This window comes from Vombatus ursinus, unplaced genomic scaffold (assembly GCF_900497805.2).
Source record: "Vombatus ursinus unplaced genomic scaffold, bare-nosed wombat genome assembly UNPS02014812.1, whole genome shotgun sequence".
Taxonomy (NCBI): Eukaryota; Metazoa; Chordata; class Mammalia; order Diprotodontia; family Vombatidae; genus Vombatus; species Vombatus ursinus.
In genome coordinates, this window is record NW_020954590.1 from 23,224,787 (window position 1) to 23,243,833 (window position 19,047).

The following is a 19,047-nucleotide window of genomic DNA, read 5'->3' on the forward strand; positions in this document are numbered from 1 at the left end:
TTTATCAGAAAAAAAATCATATCTTACTTAAGGCAAATGATTTGGATTTTATGATTCATTTTTTTCAAGGGTCATTTGGGTTCTGCAAACCTCGGATACTGAAACAATTTTTTTTTTGGCCTGACCTGCAGACTGGGATATAATCATGGCTTTGTGGTTTTTGTTTTGTTTTGTTTTGGTTTGTTTTGGTTTGGTTTGGTTTTTTTGGTCACTAAAACCATGACCAACATGTTTGTTTAGGAAAATGGTAAACCTAACACAGAAAAATAATTATTTCAAATATCCCACATGCAAAATTTGAAACAACAAATTGAAAAAAGCCTAGACTACCATTAGAGTTTAAGTATAAGAGGTATGTGATGTTAGGACTAAAAACCTATCTATTTTTAATCTGCTGTCATTAAAGAAGGGAAGTAACCCAAAGTTTTAAATGGCTGTGAGAGGAAACCATGAGCTCTGTCTACTACTACTAAGCTGGAAAGACTCTGAAATCAGACCCAATAATGGAATCTAGTCTGAAGACCACCCTAGATAGAGCCAAAGGCTCCCAATACTAGAATAATTCTGCAACCAGATAATGAATTTTTTTTGGTTATAACAATTCAAACTAGTTTACTAAGTTATGGAAGGAGTCAGTTATCTACGTTGATGTTGGTCAATCAACAAGGATTTGTAAAGTGCCTACTATGTACCAGACATTATACTTGGTATGGGGAAACAAAAGTAAAATCACCATGTCTTTGAGTTTACATTCTATTGGGGAGAAAATATGTACATACAAAATATCAATAAAAATTAGTTGGTGGGATGCACTAGCAGCTGGCTGGAGGATCAGGAAAGACTTTCTGTAGCAGATAGTTTCAAGAAAACTGGAGATTCTAAAAGGTAGAAATGAGAAGAAAGTACATTCTAGGAATAAGGAAACAATATAAAGTCACAAAATTGGGAAATGGTGAATTTTAACTCATTTGTGATAAAGTGAAGAAAAATATACGTGGTTGTGACTGATTAACACTTGTTTTTAAAAACAGGTAAGTTATTAGTCAGGTATCTAAGCTCACATTTTGCATTCAGTTTAGTGGTTAAGAAGACATCACTTTATTTTCTGCTTTTTATTTAATTCAAGAAACTACTTTAGAATCAGACCTGGTTTGTAACCCATTTCTAATGCTAACTATCTGTGATACCTTGTGCAAGTCACTTAAGGCTTCAGTTTATTCTTCTATGAAATGAAAGATTTGGACTAGAAACCCTATGAGATCCTTTCCAGTTCTAGAGCTTTGAACCTAAATGGAATTCAAGCAACATTTGCTGAATGCATCCTATGTACAAAGCACTGTGAAATATAAGCGACAAAATGATAAAAACTGATCATTCCTGCCTCAGAGAGTTTACATTTTACTTGGGTGATACAGCACACATACACACAGGTAAAGATAGTATGAGATAAGGAGTAAGAATGGAGGAAGGATGATTAAGGAAGGATCCAGACAGTGAAATGACCAGGGGAAAATGGGGAAAAAAGAGAATATTTTCAACTAAGGGATTCGCAGATCTGTAGTTCTATAGAAGATGCAGCACCTGAGGTAATATTTGAAAGTAAGGATTCTGAAAGGCAGAGAGGAGATGAGTGTAATTTATGGGACACATCCTTAGCAAATGCACAGGCAGGGAAAAGATAGTCAAGTTTGGGAAATAATTAGCAGTCCAGTTTGCATGGGAATGAGAATGTGAAAAGGAGAGTAGTATGAAATAAGATTGGAAAAGGAGAATTAAACAAAGTATTGAAGGCCTTTAAATTCCAGAGTAAAGAGTTTTTATTTTTCCCAAGGAACAATCAAAAGTACTGAAATGTTTTTTGAGCAAGGAAGTAGCATAATTAATCCCATGCCTCAGGAAGATTATTTTGGCCACTGAGTGAAGAGGTGATATAATGGAGTTAGGGACACAAACATTTAGATAAAAGAACAAAGGAGAAATGTCCTTATCTAGAAGTCTTCATCCTCTTCACCTGCTTCTTTTATCTTCTTTTTTCATGCCCTCCTTTCCTTTTCTACCTTCCTTTGAAGTTTCAGAAAATCCTTGATGTAAAGGAGAATTTAAAACTATTTATTGGCACTTCACCCCTAAAATAAAATGAATGACTATAGATTTGGAAGTCATAACTTACTAAAACAACCAATTTCTGGGAGTTATTAAGGAGCCACATTTGTTGCAGAATCTGACCATCTGGGGAACAAAATTCTAAACTGTAATGAATCTATAAAATTTATTTCTGGAAGGAAATACAGCTATAAACATGGCAGGGAACTGTCTTACCTAATCTCAAAGTCAAACTAACTAGCCATGTAAGTATTCCTCAAATTCTAAGAATTTCAACAAAAATGGGAAAGTGGAATAGCTAATGCAGGTCATAGAATCATGATGTCTTACATCTGGAAGGAAACTCAGAATGGATTTGGTCCAAACCTTTCATTTGGCAGATGAGAAAAATCAGGTCCAGTGAGGTTAAGTAACCTTACCAAGGTAACTCAGAAAGTGAAGGTCAGAACCCTAACTTTCAGTTAAGTGCTCTTCTCAATGTATACAAGCACTTTCCTCCTCCCTGTAATTAGACTTCAGCTATGCATTTTTTCTTTTGTATATCCTATCAGCAAATTATATTTTGCAGACATAGTGAAATAACTGCCAATATTGTGGTTATACAGTATTTGGTAATAAATCAAGGTGTTTGGATGCATTATGAACATTATTTGGATGTGGCAGCTGCCAATCGCTGTACTACATTTTCCATATGGTTCTTCAATGAGAAACAATGAAAATCTCCATATTGGGCTAATGTTTTAGCTTTTAAAAATATTTCATTAGTTTCTTTAGTATTTCTGTTGACTTCCTTAAGTTTACTAGGATTAAGTAAACCAAATAAGCCAATTAGGAAAAAGCAAATACACAACTTTCTGTATATAACTTGGATGGTTCCCTTCAAGCAAGCACAAAATAATTAGAGAACATCTATGAATTATTTGTCAGGCCAAGGCTGTGATATATATCCTGCTTATATTTGGGCCATAAATTCCTCCAAACCAATCTTTCCAAATGCTTTTTTAGTTATTTGTATATTAGTTGGACACAGGTGCATAGCATGTGATAGTGAAAAAAAGGTTCAAAGTTTGTTGGGTTTTTTTTTTCCCAAAAAACTCTGATGATATTTAAACTAAACTATTTTTGGATACATATATAAACTACCTTGCCCAGTGAGTTTTACCATGCCAAGTATTTCTTTACATTAATAAAACAACTGTTTAATAATTTAACTTACACATAATGTACATGTTTTCATTATATATTTGTGTATTTGTGTATATGCATGTGTGTGTGTGTATTTTTCCCTTTAGCCTCTTTGTTTTTCCTTGCTGCCTGCTTGCCTTCCTTCAAAGATTCAATCAGTAAGCATTTATCAAGCCCCTATTGTGTACCAGACACTGCTCTAATCCCTGGAGATAGAAAGCAAAGGTCAAAAAATACCTGCCCTCAAGGAATTTACATTCTACTGAGGAAACAAGAGGTACATAAATATATACAAAGTATTTGGATGGGAGGTAGAAAGTGGTTTCGTTGTATAGGAAATCTGGGCCAATGATATTGCCTCTACCAACACAAATCAACAACTTCTCTGTAACTTATAAATCTAGGAGAACTTCCTGGGGGCTTTGTTCTTCAGTCATTTTCAGTCCTGTACAACTCTTTGTAACCCCATTTGGGGTTTTCTTGCAAAGAAACTGGAGTGATTTGCTATTTCCTTCTCTAGCTTATTTTACAGATGAAGAAACTGAGGCAAACAGGGTTAAGTGACTTGCTCAGGGTCACATAGCTAGTAAGTATCTGAGGCTGGATTTGAACTCAGGAAAATGAGTCTTCCTGACTGCAGGCCTGGTGCTCTATCCACTGTGCCACCTAGCTGTCCTTTCCTAGGGGAACTGAGAACTTAAATGACTTGCCCAGGATCGAATAGCCAGAATATGGCAGAAGAAGGACTTTAATCTACATCTTCCAGAAGCCAGCTCTTCCTCCTCCATATTTCCTTTAATATACACAATATCCACAAAGCAAATACAGAGAAATGAAGGGGAGGGCAATAGCAGCTGGTAGGTATCACGAAAAGTTTCCATGCAAAAGGTGGCTCACCTTAAGTATTGATAAAGACTAGGAATTCTCAGTGGTGGAAATAAGTAGAAAGTATATTCAAAACATAGAGCATAGGCAGTGTGAAGACCTAGAGACTAGAGGTGTATGAGAAGTTCTAAGAAGGTCAGTTTGAGTGGACCAAAAAGTGTGTGAAAGGAAACAGTACATAAGAGGGATAGAAAGTAAGTTGGAGCCATGTCACGAAGAATATAAGAGTTACTACAGAGGTAGAAATGATTGAACAAAGACTGAGCAAATGATTTCAATTTAATTTCTGTGGTTTTTTTTTTTAATGGCAGCATACAAAATGAAAATTTAAAGTTGAACCCCTTTCTTCAGGAAAGTAATCATGAGTTAGATGTTAGAGGTATCTAAGTAGTTGTTAAGTTTGTGACCTATGCAGTTTTGCTCACTTTCATAAGAGCATTTATTAATCTAATTTAGAGGATCAATTTTTTTTTCATGTAATTTTACTTCTTTGCCTCTAAAATTGATGTTGGTTCATAAACTACAACTGAATCCATGGTGGTCTGCTTGCCTGTATTTAGTGTGAACACTGAAAGTTAGAATACCATGTTGATCATGTTTCTTCTTGCCTTTGGGCCCAAGACTTGGCAACTCTTCTATTTGCCTGACTAAGCAGAATCCATAAGGTGTTCTTCCATTTACATGTACCTTCTTTATGTTTTCTAGCCTTGTTTATGGCCAGTTTGTCAATCTGGATGTGTTTTAGTTCTTTCAAATGATTCTGCAGTCAGTCAGAGTTTCCTATTCACCATGAGTTTAGCTGATCAGAATGAGGGAAGGCAAGGCCTACCCCCAAATCTCTCTAAGGCACTTCCATTACACACCATCTAATCCTCCTCAAAGCAAACTACCCAGACTCTTCCATGTGGAAAATGAAATCAGCTGATGATAATGATGTATTCTGCCCAGGCTCAAAAGGACTGGTCTTATTGGCTAGTCCCTCCTTACACTAGCAACTCAATTAAAGGTTTTATCATTTTACTTTTTATGATATACCTAATGGGGGAGTAGAATGCATTGAATGGGACCTTGAGCCAAGAACATATTTCTTTTTCCTCACATTCAGTCAATCTCTAAATTTGGTTAAAGTGAATAATAATAATTCATATAAATAAATAAGATTAGTTTTCCCTGAAGTAACCCATGTCAAGAAATTATTTGTAAATATGTCACCTACAAAATAGGGCCATTTCTCTAAAATTTCATCAGGAAGATACCAATCTAAAAAACTAATGTAATATCAGCTGTAATATTGGACATAGTAAAATGAAGTGATATAGGAATGCCAGAAAGTTTTGCCAACTGATAAGGTGGTTGAAATAAGAGATTTGCCACTGTGTCTCTAGCAATCCCCAGTGGAACCAGTGGAAAAATATTGCCAATTTTAGACAGAAATATAAGGGCAATATATCAAAATAGTTCCACTAGATTAAAAGATGCCTTAAAAACATCCCTTTGCTCTAATCCTGTGTTCACTGATGAACCTCCTCCTTTATAATTTCATCTGAGTGGACCTTCTCATCAGGATGAAGTGTCCTATGCAAATGAATAATAGAGTTCTTAGACTAGATACAGCTCAGTGGAAATTGATAAATGAATATTCTGGCTCATAAATCAGTCTCTTGTGAGTCTGGTTAGTGGGATTCAATCCCCCAGAGCCTGTTTACTCCTAGGTGAACTAATAAAATTGAGATTCTGACCTTGCAAAGGGAATGTCATGTCCTAAGTCCTGTTTGATCTCACCATGGTGACGACATTCCATAGGACTGAACCTAAAACAGGATGCCAGCTATAACAATTGGAACCACTTGAATAAATAATTCTCAGTTTTTTGAGTACTTGATCTTTCTTGAATAGGCACCTCAGTGGAGGTTGTTGAAATAGCTTCTAACCATATGCTATAGCAAAAGCTGGACTTAGAATCAGGAGAGCACCGGATTTGAATCCCTCCATCATTTTCTAGATACCAAGACAAGTCATGTACCTTGTTCTGTAAAATTGGAATAATATGTGCACTCATCTTACAGACTTTTTGTTCAAATAAATTACAAATGTGTGTGTCCATGTTTATGATCGAAAGTTATACAATGTTTTATGGAGACTTTTAATTCTTTGCAAATGTCTCCAAAACTTCAAAAATGTTTTCTTAGATTCCTTAAACCAATAGTTAAGCAGTAGCAATATTTGTGATAATACTTCACATGAAGTTGGCTTTCAGTTCTTCTTTTCCTCCTTTTGATGGTTTCTTGTAACCTAAGGCTTTTTTGATATTGGAAAATAGTATTTCCAAATTCAATTCTTCATGCAAAGTTATATAAAATATGGTTGTCTGTGTTGTGTAATACAAAGACAAAGCTGGCATGTGTACAGCTTAGATAAATATCTGATCTGGGATCTACCTGACTCTATCTCCAAAGTAGACTGCAATTTTTACTTTTGTGAGACATAAGAGAAAGACTATTGCTAGTAGTCTAGAAGGGGAGAGACAGGCAAGATCTGAAACCATTATGCCTGAGTGTTCTCTCCTATACTCTTCTATCTTCAAGAGGGGTATAAACATTGGTATTATGTTCAACAACCAGCTCTTTCCCCATCCTCACCAAAAACAACAACAACTGTACACACAGCACATTTGAAAAACTATTTTATTCATTTTGAACTTAAACACAAAAAGACCAAAAATAAAATAAAATAAAATAAAACATTCCCATGTACATAGCACAACATGAAGAGGATTCAATATAAAAGCATTTTTTTAAATTTCCATTTCACACTGTTTACTTTTCTTTGAAAACTATGTAATAGATGCTACACATCATTTTCAAAGTTAATGTGCCTTTTTTGTGCTTCCTTCTAAGTTTTCTTTTGTTTACTGCTGTGTGGTTTTTTTCTCCCTTCTTCACTATTCTGCCCTAGAGATGGCATTAGAAACAAAATTAGAAACATTAGAAACAAAAATGTGTGCATACATACATATACATATATGCATACAAATATACATACATATATATGTATAATCATAGGTCCTTTGTAGTTGATTTGTGTATTTATAATACTCAAAATGATTTAGTCACTCAAAGTTGTTCTTAGAGCAATATTCCTGTTACTTTATACAACATTCTCTTGGTTCTGCTCATTTCACTCTTCATTCCAAGTCTTTCCATCTTTTTATAAAATCAATAAGCTCATCATTTCTTATAACATAGTAATATTGCATCACAATCATATACTACAACTTTATCCATTCACCACTATGATATCTCAAAGTTGTTTTAATTTGCATTTTTCTAATCAATAGTGATTCAGAGCATTTTTATGTGACTACATATAATTATGATTTCTTTATCAAAAAAACTGCCTATTCATGTCCTTAGACAATTTATTAATTGGAGAATGACTCAGACAAAGTTCTTTATATTTTTGAGATATGAGACCTTTATCTGAGAAACTATTTATGAAAATTTTCTCCCAATTTTAAAGTTTTTATGCCCTAATAATAGGTCAATTTTTGTAAAGGTACTATATACCACTGAGACAAAGATTTATTCATTTATACTCCTGTTCAATTCTCTCTCTCTCTCTCTCTTTTTCTCTCTCTCTGTATACATATATGCATATGTGTGTGCATACATATGTAGATAATATCTAGATTATCTAAGATTCTATTCTATGCATCTATTTATCTTTCTTATTTATTTTTGGTTAGATTTATCTAATTCTGAGAGGGGAAGGTTAAAATTGTAGTACTATTATTTCCACCTGTAATTCCTTTAACTTTTCCTTTAAAAATTTAATGCTGTAGCATTTAGTGCATATGTTTAGTATTGATATTACTTCATTTTCTATGGCACCTTTTATCATAGTGTAATTTCACTGTTTATCTCTTTTAATCAAATCTATTTTAGCTTTAACTTTGTCGGATTTCATGATTGCTACCCCTGCTTTTTAAAACTCAGCTGAAGCAGAAAAAATTCTACTCCAGCCCTTTATTTTTTAACTCTTTGTATATCTCTCATTTTCAAATGTGTTTCTTTTAAACAACACATTATCCACTCTTTTATCTATTTCCATTTTATGGGTGAGTTCATCTCATTCACATTGAAGGTTATGATTACCAGTTGTGTATTTCCCTCCATCCTATTTTTCCTCTCTATTATCCTTCTCACACTCTCTTTTTACCCTATCCCTCCTCACACATCTGATTTACTTCTAACCTCTCTAATCCACACCTTTTTTAAGAATCCCTCCTCAGAAGAAGAATCCCTCCTTTATCCTCTCTCCTTACCTTCTAATTTTTTAATCTACTCTACCCTCCAAGAATTTCTCCTTTATCCTCTTCTCCCACCCTCCTATTTCTTCACCTACATAGCCTTCTAAAAGTCCCTTCTTTCTTTTGCCTGTTCCTTCTCCTTTCAATTTCTTTGTAAACTTAGAAGACTTATAACCTTTTTAGATGTATATGCTGTTCCTTCTCTAACCCAGTTGCAATGAGAATAAGGTTCTAGCACTACCAGCCCTCCACTCCCACCTGCTTCCACTGTAACAGTTCTTCCATTCAAGCCTAATTTGCATGAGACAATTGTTCCATTTTACTTCTACCTACCCACTTTTAGAATCATCCCAACATACTCAACTTAACCCCATGCCTTCAATCTATATATGCTCTTTCAAGCTACTCAAGTAATGATAACATTCTTAAGAATACAGATAACATTTCCCATATAAGAAGTAAACAGTCTGACATTATTGAGTCCCTTATAATTGGTCTTTAATGTTTACCTTATATTTCTCCTAGACCTTATATGCAAATTTTCCATTGAGTTTTTTTTTGTCACAAATACTTGAAAGTCTTTCAATTCATTAAATATCTTTTAATTTTCTTTTTCATTCAGGATTATACTCAGCTTTGCTGGGTAAATTATTCTTGTTTGTAAACCCAGGTCCTTTGCTTGTTGAAATATAACATTCTAAGCTTTAGGTCTTTTAATGTAGAAGCTGCTAGATCTTGTGTTATCCTGATTGTAGCTCCCCACAGTATTTAAATTATTTTCTTCTTGTTAATTGTAATATTTTTCTCCTTAACCTGGGAGCTTCAAAACTTGGCTATGATTTTCTTACGAGATTTCATCTTGGGATCTTTTTCAGATGGTGATTGATGGATTTTTTTTTTTCCTATTTCTATTTTACCCTTTTGTTCTAGCACTTCAGGGCAATTTTCTGGGATGATTTCTTGTAATATCATTATCTAGACTCTTTTGGCTTGTGCAGGGATTTGGGGCCTTCCTGCTCATTTCTTCTGGGGCTTGGGGCTACTGTGGCCCTGCCCAGGCACTGGCAGCTTTGGACTACACCCCAGTCTCACCCCATCAAAATAGACATTTCCTGTCAACCTTCTAAATTGTCTTGGGCTGGAAAATTGTTTCTTCCTATCATTTTGATGGTTTTGCTGCTCTAGAGTTCATTTTGAGGCATTATTTTAAAGTTGTTTGGATGGGAATTTGGGAGAGCTCTGGTGAGTTCCTGTCTTTATTCCACTATCTTGGCTCCACCTCCCCTTAATCTGTATTCTTAAATTTTTTTCCATTACTTCCCTAACTGGACTAGGTATAAATGCTCACACTAAAACATCACATCTAGCAAGCTGGTTGATGTTTGCTTCAAATACATCCCAAGACAAAGGGACCAACTAGCTGCTATCATCCTATATCCTGTCTTCATTTTCTCTAGGTATCCCCCCTGACTGGTATGCTTATTTCTATCTACTGGCCTGGCTTCTTTTAAATCCCAGCTAAAATCTTATCCTCTACAAGTAGCCTTTTCCAACCCCTCTTAATCCTAATACCACCTCTCTCATAATTATTTCCTATTTATTCTGTATATACCTTGTTTGTACATATGTGTTTGCTTCTTCTCTCCTCCATTAGATTGTAAGCTATTTGAGGACAAGGTCTATCAATCTTTTGCCTCTTTGTATCCCTGGTGCTTAGCCTGACAAAGAGTAGGTGCTTAATAAATGTTTATTGCCTGACTGATTCACTAGCTTAGCTCCTTCCCACCAAAATCTGTTTACACAAAAGATTATCATGAATTGCTAGTAAACCTCTTTATCAAAGTAAGTAGCAAAAGGAAACTGGAAAGTTATGCTAATTAGAATCAATTAATGAATACACAATAGTAAATGAGCTCTTTGGCTCAAAGCTAGATAAGATCTGGCAAGGAGAGCTAGCTATTTTAGTAGTCTGGAATATGAGTCTGCTTGATTCAAAGCCTACTGCTTTATCCACTGCACCACCTTTTCCAATGGAGTAGAGGTGGAGTTTCAGTTAAATCTCAGAAAGTCAGAGCCCTGGAGGAAGGTATGTTTGAAATAGTTAAAAAAAAAAAAGTTGAAATTGAAATTCTGCATGTTTATGCAGAAATATTATATGTAACACTGTATATAAGAATTGAATTAACTTGAATTAAACTCCTACTATGATAAGAAGAGCCTATTTGGAAATTGGAAAAAAAGACTTAGGCTTGACTCTTAGATCTAATCCTTAATTACCTGTATAGACATAGGTCACTTAACTCCTCTAGGCCCAGGTTTCTTCATATGTAAAAACAACAACAACAAAAACTAAACTTGAGGGTGTTGTATTCTTTAAGTTTCCTTAACTTTTGACCCTGCTAATAAAAAGGATTAAAAAGATATATAATGAGCATATCCAGAAAAAAAGCTTTATTGACCTTTGCATTAGATGGAACTTCATTGTATTCGTTCATTCATTCATTCAAAAACATGTATTAGGAGTCTAAAATGCATCAAGTGCTGTGAAGGCAAAAGAAAGTCTCTAAAATTCTTGAAAACAAACTACTTTTAAGCAAGAATTTTTTTTTCTTCTCCTGTAGGCATAAATGCCCTATCAATCCAGTTTACCTCATGGCTTTGTTTTGCAAACTTTTTATTTCATGGATAGAATATAAGTAAAATTTTCTTCCATCCACTAGAGATGATCACAAATTGTAAAAACCAGAGGAGTATAGATTAAAGAGACTTTATTGCCATAGTTTAAAAAAAAATTGAAAGGTGTATCAAATGGAAGTTGTTAAAATGCTTGCAGTGTAGATTTAGGCCAAAAAAAAGCAAGTATGAAAGTTTCCTCCTTACTGTTATTTGACTTAGAAATCATATCTGTGACAAGTTCCAAACCATGCTGCTGGAGTAGGGGAGATCTATGGCTGGGGACAGAGGAAAGCCTCTTTTAAATTAATTTCTTGAGCTGCTACAGTCAGAATCTTCCCTCTTCTATTCCCTATCAATTTTGGAGCTGGGCCCAAAGTACCTACCTGTCCCACCAGCAGTGTCTGCTTTTCAAAGAGCCATTGGCAAAACCTCTCAGTTCCATGCAGGGAGCCAAAAGTCTTTGAAAATGATTCAGGCCCACTGCACAGTCAGAGCAATAAGCATTAGAGAAAAACATGCAGCTCATTTGTTTAAAACTTGACTCTGTTCATTGTGATTTAAACAGATGTGAGGTACGTTTTTGCTTCTTCCTTCTCTGGCTGATGGCAAAGTGGAATGAGTCTGCTTTCAAAGCAGTCCTCAGCCCCTGCCTGTTGCTGAGCCTAGGCAACAATGGGGCTTTGAAAGGGAAAAAAAAAAATAGGAAGAGAGTGAGAAAAAGGGGGGGGGGGGGGGGGAGAGAAAGAAAAGAAAACACTACACTAGTGGGAGAAACTGACAATTCAGTCCAGACTCAAACAGGGCTGCCAGTGCCCAGGAGCAGCAGAGGACATCTAAAGGTGGGGATGAGGTCTGGGTTCAGAACAGCCCAAAGAATTAATTTGAAAGAAATTTCCCTCCCACCACCTGCAAAAGCAGCTCCAGTCGAACACTTCACAGATCACATGGCACTTTGCCATGTAGATCATGCAGTGGTAAGAGGCTGGAGAGGAAGCAGGGTTTGAGATTGGGTAGATTCCAGGCTATTTCCGACTGCACAAACGAGCCCCACTTAAATTGTCCAGTGTATCAGCGATTTCAACAATCAGTCCACTTTAGTAAAGGCAATTTATTTCCTCTAAAAATAATCCTCTTTTGATTGAATGGGACACTAGAGGGGTGTGCTCATTAGACGTGATTCATTCAGTGTAACAAAGTCTCATTGAAACACTGGCAGTCATGCCCCCAAGATGTGCCTGTCCACACTCAGAGAGGCATTGGTCTTGCTAATGCATAGCTCTAATTCCATAAACAAATGGAGTACTGAGGTTCTGACTGAAAGCTCTGAAATAGCCTTTGAATTTTCAAGCTGATTTTCAGCAATGTGTTTTCTTGAATAATACACGATTTCAGAGGTTTTTAAATAGACCACTGAATTTTTTGACTTAATGACTGAATAGCTATTGAGAACCTAACCTAATGTTATGAGATATCTTCAAGTTTTTATTTTTTTAAATAGCATATAAAATCCTTAAAATAGTCAATGGGCACAATAACACTGATAAATTTAAAGGTACAATTCTATGTGATATTTTAAAACTGTCACCAAACCTGTATATATAATTATATCAATGATGTATATTAGAAACCTGCAAGCTGAGGATCTAGAAGAAATAAGATGGATGATTAGAAATGAGGCCATGGGAAGGTCACAACTTAGTAAGACTGAAATTATGTCCTACCTACTGTAATTATGCATATTAATGTATGCTATATATTAATATAATATATTTTTGAATTATACAAACCCAGTGAAAACACAGTGGTGTATGTTTCCAAGGTTCACAAAAGAAGAATATATAAAATCCTTTTGGAATGTCTATGTTAAATTTTTAAAGAGAAATTCTGTATTTGGATTGGCAGGCTCAGAGATTTTGATACTGTTAATTGTTTAAATAGAACAAAATTAAACTAGATTTTTAATGACTAGAAAGGAAATGTTGACATTTAGTCAATTACTAGATTTTTGTCTAACAGGAAATTAATTTTCACATTACTAATATTTTTATTATTCATAAAGATAATAACAAAAGTAACTAAGCAGGAAGTGAATAGGCATTCAAAGATGCACAAGGGGATTAATATTAATTAATTCCTATTAAATGATAGTGCACATGATTCCCAGTTCACAATAGCTTACATGGGCTTGGTGGTTCTTAACCTGTAGTGGTATTTTTTTTTTGATATTTTTAAAATATAGTGCACATTCCTATTAAATGATAGTGCACATGATTCCCAGCTCACAGTAGCTTACATGGGCTTGGTGGTTCTTAACCTGTAGTGGTATTTTTTTTGATATTTTTAAAAGTAGGGGTTTTTGGTCATTAAAAATATGCTGTTGAATAGCTAAACAAAAATAATGGCTGCTGTGCACAGGGGGAAAGTGGAGTGGGGATAAATGCTATTCCTTAACTTTTATCAAATCAAAATGCATAATACTATTGTTCTTTCTTTGAAGACCAGATTTTTTTCATAGATGATTTTGATAGGCTTTTAATTTTCTCTCCATTCTTTGGAGGAGTGAAGAAGACTTTCCTTGTCCACCAGTATTAAGGAGGTGTGCCAGTTTCAATAAAACTACTGTTTTATAACTGAGTTGTTTCCATAATTCTTTTGAGAGCCTGTTCACTCTAGCACTATTAAAATTAAGCTATATTCAGAATATACCCACCCCTTCCCAACTGCCTGCTTAATTTTATCTTCTTGTTAAGCTCTGGTTTTAAAATGGTTTTGGGAGTGAAAATGTGCTATTAAAAATGTCATCAAAATATTTTTCAGGGTTTCAATGATATTTTCAATGGTTTCTTGGAATTTTGCAAGTTATTGTCTAATGTTTGCTTGAGGAATTACTGCTAAATGGGTAATATAAATCTACAAAACAAATGACAACTGAAGGAGTTAATTCTTTCATTTATAACTTTAGAGCAGTTGCTTACATGTTTACATCAAATGAATATTCCCAACAACATTAATGATTTGGAAGAATTGCTGTCATGAAGTGGACAGTGGTAGTTAATTATTATTTGGGGAGATGGTCAATATCATAAAATAGAATAACAGTATATATTTTGGCTTTTATCTCAATGTTATCAGGACTCTTCAGGGAAGATAACAAGTGGCCACCACAACCAACAGATCCTCTACAACTCTGTATTACTACTTATCATGTTATCGTAGCTATATGTTGGAAAGTTTATTTTGTAATGCTGTTTATTGTTGTTTTTCGCTCGTTCAGTCATGTCCAATTCTTCATGACAGGTTTTCTTACAAAGACACTGGAGTGGTTTGCTATTTACTTCTCTAGTTCATTTTACAGATGACAACACTGAAGGAAAGAAGGTTAAGTGACTTGCCCAGGGTCACACAGCTAGTAAGTGTCTGAGGCCAGATTTGAACTCTGGAATATGAGTCTTCCTGACTCCAAGTCCAGTGTTCTATCCACTGTACCACCTAGCTGCCCTTTTTGTAATGCTAAGAGACAAGCAAATTAGATAACTCACATTTTATAGTCTCTAAATGTTTTAAAGATTCACATATTCTTAGGGTTGAGAGAAGAGCTCAGAGGTCATCTAGTCCAGAAACTGAACAAGAATGTACTCTACCACATACCCATGAAGTTGGCATCCAGCCTTTGATTGAAAAACTCTCATGAAGGGAAATCTACTATTCCCAAAGTAGCCATGAGTCTGATTACAGTATTGCCCATTCTCCCTCCTCCTTGAGTAACTACTTGGCTCATTCTCCCTACTACCACTCTCAAAGTTACTTCATGTCCACAGAAAGACTACTTCTCACCTCAGGATTCTAGGGGTAATTCTGTGGAGTTGGGGTATTTTCTAGTACTATCTCTCATGAGTCTTTAACAGGTGTACTCCCCATTGATTATCACCCAGATGTAATTAGCTTTTAGAAAGGGATATTTCCCAAGTAGGTATACCAGGAACAAGTACAAAAGCAATCCCCACAAAAGTCAAGAACACAGTCTCCCACAATTATACACAAGGTTCATAGGGAAAGTGAGTTTAAGCTTAACGAGCACATGTGACTGAAGCGTGAACTCTCAGCTCCTGGTCATTGAAAGGACTTTTCTTCTCTCACAAAATTCCCCTTCGGTATAATTGTGCCACTGCAGGGCAATAAGACTTGGTGCCCTTGTAGAGTCCTAAGGCTCACTTTCATCAGGATATCTGGTTTGCTGTAGGTGTGCCTCTCAGCTCCCACTCCAGTCAGCACTGAGGCTCCAGGGATGCTGCTACCGACACTATGGGAATTCAAATCTCGTGACCTTTCAAAGTTGGACAAGCTCTTTCTCTAGCCCATGAGAATGGGTAGGAAAGGAAACTTAATCCTCTACCTACTTAACGCTCATCAAAGGTACTTCTTTCGACCATCACTAAACTGACTTATTGTTAGACTCTCCTGCTAGAAAACATGTATTGGAAGGCTGGATCCCAAAGCAACTTGCTGTAATATAAACAAGCCCAGAAGGGCATCTGATTCTTTCAACCAATCCCAATATATTTCCTGTGTGTTGTAATCTGATTTCATCCGAAGGGTCAAGTATCTCATTCTTCCCAAATTGATTAAAGATTTATTTACATCTAATTTACAGCTTTGATTGATTGATTCAATAGAAATGCCTTGGCTTTCTGTAATTATAGGGGTGAAGGGAATAAAATATCCCTTCTTATGCTTGCATAAAAACTTAATTTTTCTTCTTAAAATTTTCACCCACTACTTTCAGTTTTACCCTTTGGGCTGTTAAACAAAACAAATATGAGCCCCCTTTCACTGAGGAATCATCTTATAAGTAGCTTAATTGACCGGACTACTATTAATCAACCAAACAATAAAAATTTATTAAGTGCTTAGTGAATGTCAGGCACTGTGCTAAGCACTGGGGATACAAAAAGAGGCTGGGCCTGGAGTCAGGAAGAACTGAGTTCAAATGTAGCCTCAGATACTAGCTAGCTGTGTGAGCAATTCACTTAGCCTCTGTTTGCCTCAGTTTTCTCATATGTAAAATGGGAATGATAATAACACCTACCTCCCAGGGTTATTGTAAAGGCAAAATGAGATAAAAATTGTAAAGGGCTTAGCATGGTGCCTGGAATGCAGTAAGTACTATATAAATGTTAGCTATCATTAGCTAATATTATTCAAAGACAGTCCTTGCCTTCAAGGAGCTTATAATAGTATAGACTAGATGTTTTCTGAATTCCTAATTTCTGAATTTTCTGAAGTGCCTAATTCCTACCTCCATGTAATTTGTATGATGTGTCTCCTATTCTTGGAATGAATTGCATCCTCACATTTGTCTTCTATATTCTTTTTCTTCATTCAAGATTCTTGCCGGATGCCAATTTCTCCATGCTGTAAAATTTCCTGATCCCAGTAACTGAAAGTATTCTCTCTTTTGCCCTATCATTCCCAACTTTCTATAAGACTTCTCTGTATATATATCGTATCCTTCCTTCTCCCGCCACCAACACAGTAGAATATGAGAAGAATGTTTTAGGTTTCATCTTTGTAGTCCTAGGACCTAGCACAGTACCCTGCACATCTTGGGACCTCAGATATTAGGCAAATTGAATTGCAGATCTTATCTCTGGGACTCAGAGTGGTTTGTGATTTGCCTGGAATTGCAGAGAGTGAGTAAATGTTAAAGTCAGAATAAACAAGCAACATCCTTGCCACTTCTTTTAAATTTAACCCATTACCATAGTTCTCAGTTAACTCATTTGTTTGTACTTGCAAAAAATTGATAGAAATATTCTGTCTAAAGTCTTGATTGACCAAAATAATTTTCCATAAAAGAGCAAATATTTAACTGCTCTCCTTCATGCTATCAATAATTATTGTCAGTCTCTAATGTAATGTTTAAGGTACAGGCTCAAACTACTTTGTGTATCACATGGCCACAATTCTAGTCAATTCAACAAAATTTTATTTAATTGCTTACTATGCTTTATAGCACTGTTCTAGGAACTAGAGGAAACATGGTCCCTTCCCTCATGGTGCTTACAGTTTAGCATGAAATGATTATTCAGAGCAAAATATCCTTGTCATTACTTCCCAACTTTAATTCAGCTAATGTGTTTCAGGAACATCTTAAGATGACAATTTATCAGTCAAGGTATGATAGAAACAAGAATCATAAAGAAAAGGCCACAACAAAGGAATATGACAAGCATGGAGATTGTACAAGAGCTCCATTTCTATAATTTTCTTTATACAAATTTAATTTAGCACTCTGTACAAATTACCACTTAAATGCTTCTCATTGAACCTAAAATGAACAAGTCTATAGAATCGTTGAATTATAGAATTTTGAGTCCAACTCCCACATTTTAAAAATGAAGAGCTTGGTCTTCATTAGACTGTAATAATAGATAATAGTTAACATTTACATGATTAGTGCTTTAAGGTTTACAAAGCACTTTATAAATATTATCTCATTTTGTCCTCTCAACAATCCTGGGGAGGGGGATATTTTACAGAAAGAGGAAATTGAGATAGGCAGCAGTTCAATGACTTGCCCAGCATCAAAAAACTAGTAATTATCTAAGGCTAATTTTGAACTTAGGTCCTCTGACAGAATGTTCAGCATTCTACTGACTGCACTAAGCATCAATTTGTAGATGCAGTTTTCACCCCTAGGAAGTGCTTAGTAAATGTTTGCTAACAGTTAGCTAGTGAAAAGGCCAAGACTAGAACCTGAGTTTCATAACTCCTATATCAATGCTCTTTCTGCTACACCATGCTGGATTCTAGTGTCACAGGTGTTTATAATACTGTAGTTTTGTGAATACCTTTGTTTTTCTCAGATGATGAAAATTAACCTCATCCTTAGGTTATTTTTTTTGGTCATCTTTTTAACTATAATTTAATTTAGCCATCCAGTTTAGTATAGAGAGATGGAGATTTGATCACTATAAAAAGGAAGTCAGGCTATTGTCATCATTGCTAATCAATCAAAAGATATTGAGCAATAGGTATTTAGTCAGTCCATGACATTGGACCAGGGACTGGGCATATGAAAAATGGCATAGTCCTTGCCGTCAAGGACCTTATGATCCAATTGAGGAGCTTGGTACTTAAGAGAGACAAAATAAATAAATAAATAAATACTTTAAAATATAATCACTGCTTTCAAGGAACTGCCAGTCCCAACTGGAGAGATGTCCTATATGCATATGAAGACGATAGCTTACATTGTACACAATGTAAACTAAATGTTAAATGATGCAGGATATCATGTCACCTGGCATTAGGATCTTAAAGATAATCTAATCCAACTATTCTCATTTTATCAAAGGGAATTGAGGCCCAGTGGCAAAGTAGTTAGCCCAAAGTCACAAGAGTAATAAGCTACAGAACAAAGACTTGAAAACAGGTCCTCTCACTTCAAATCTGTTGCTTTTTCCTTCTCTTTTCCTTGTATAATTACTGCCTAACATTGTGCCTGGTACATAATAGACACTTAATAAATGCTTGTTATTGACTGTAGTATACTGTTGTTGTTATTTTTAATTCTTTGGAACAAGGCTGTATAGTATCTGTAACATGGGAGTCTTTGGACATCTACACCAAATCATAATATCCCAATGGGCATTAAAAGGCAGACTTTGCTATTTAGCTTAAAATAACACAATTAATATTTATGAATCCCCTAGAAAATACACTGAACTCTAATAAGGGTGGTAGGTTACACATTGTCCAGCATTCTCTTTGTCTCTCTAGGAGCACTACTGGGTAGTTTTTGTGGCTAATTATTAAAATATACCTAGTTACCCTAGTTATCATAGCTATGACACACAAGGTCTTGTCATGTTAGAAAACTATACAGC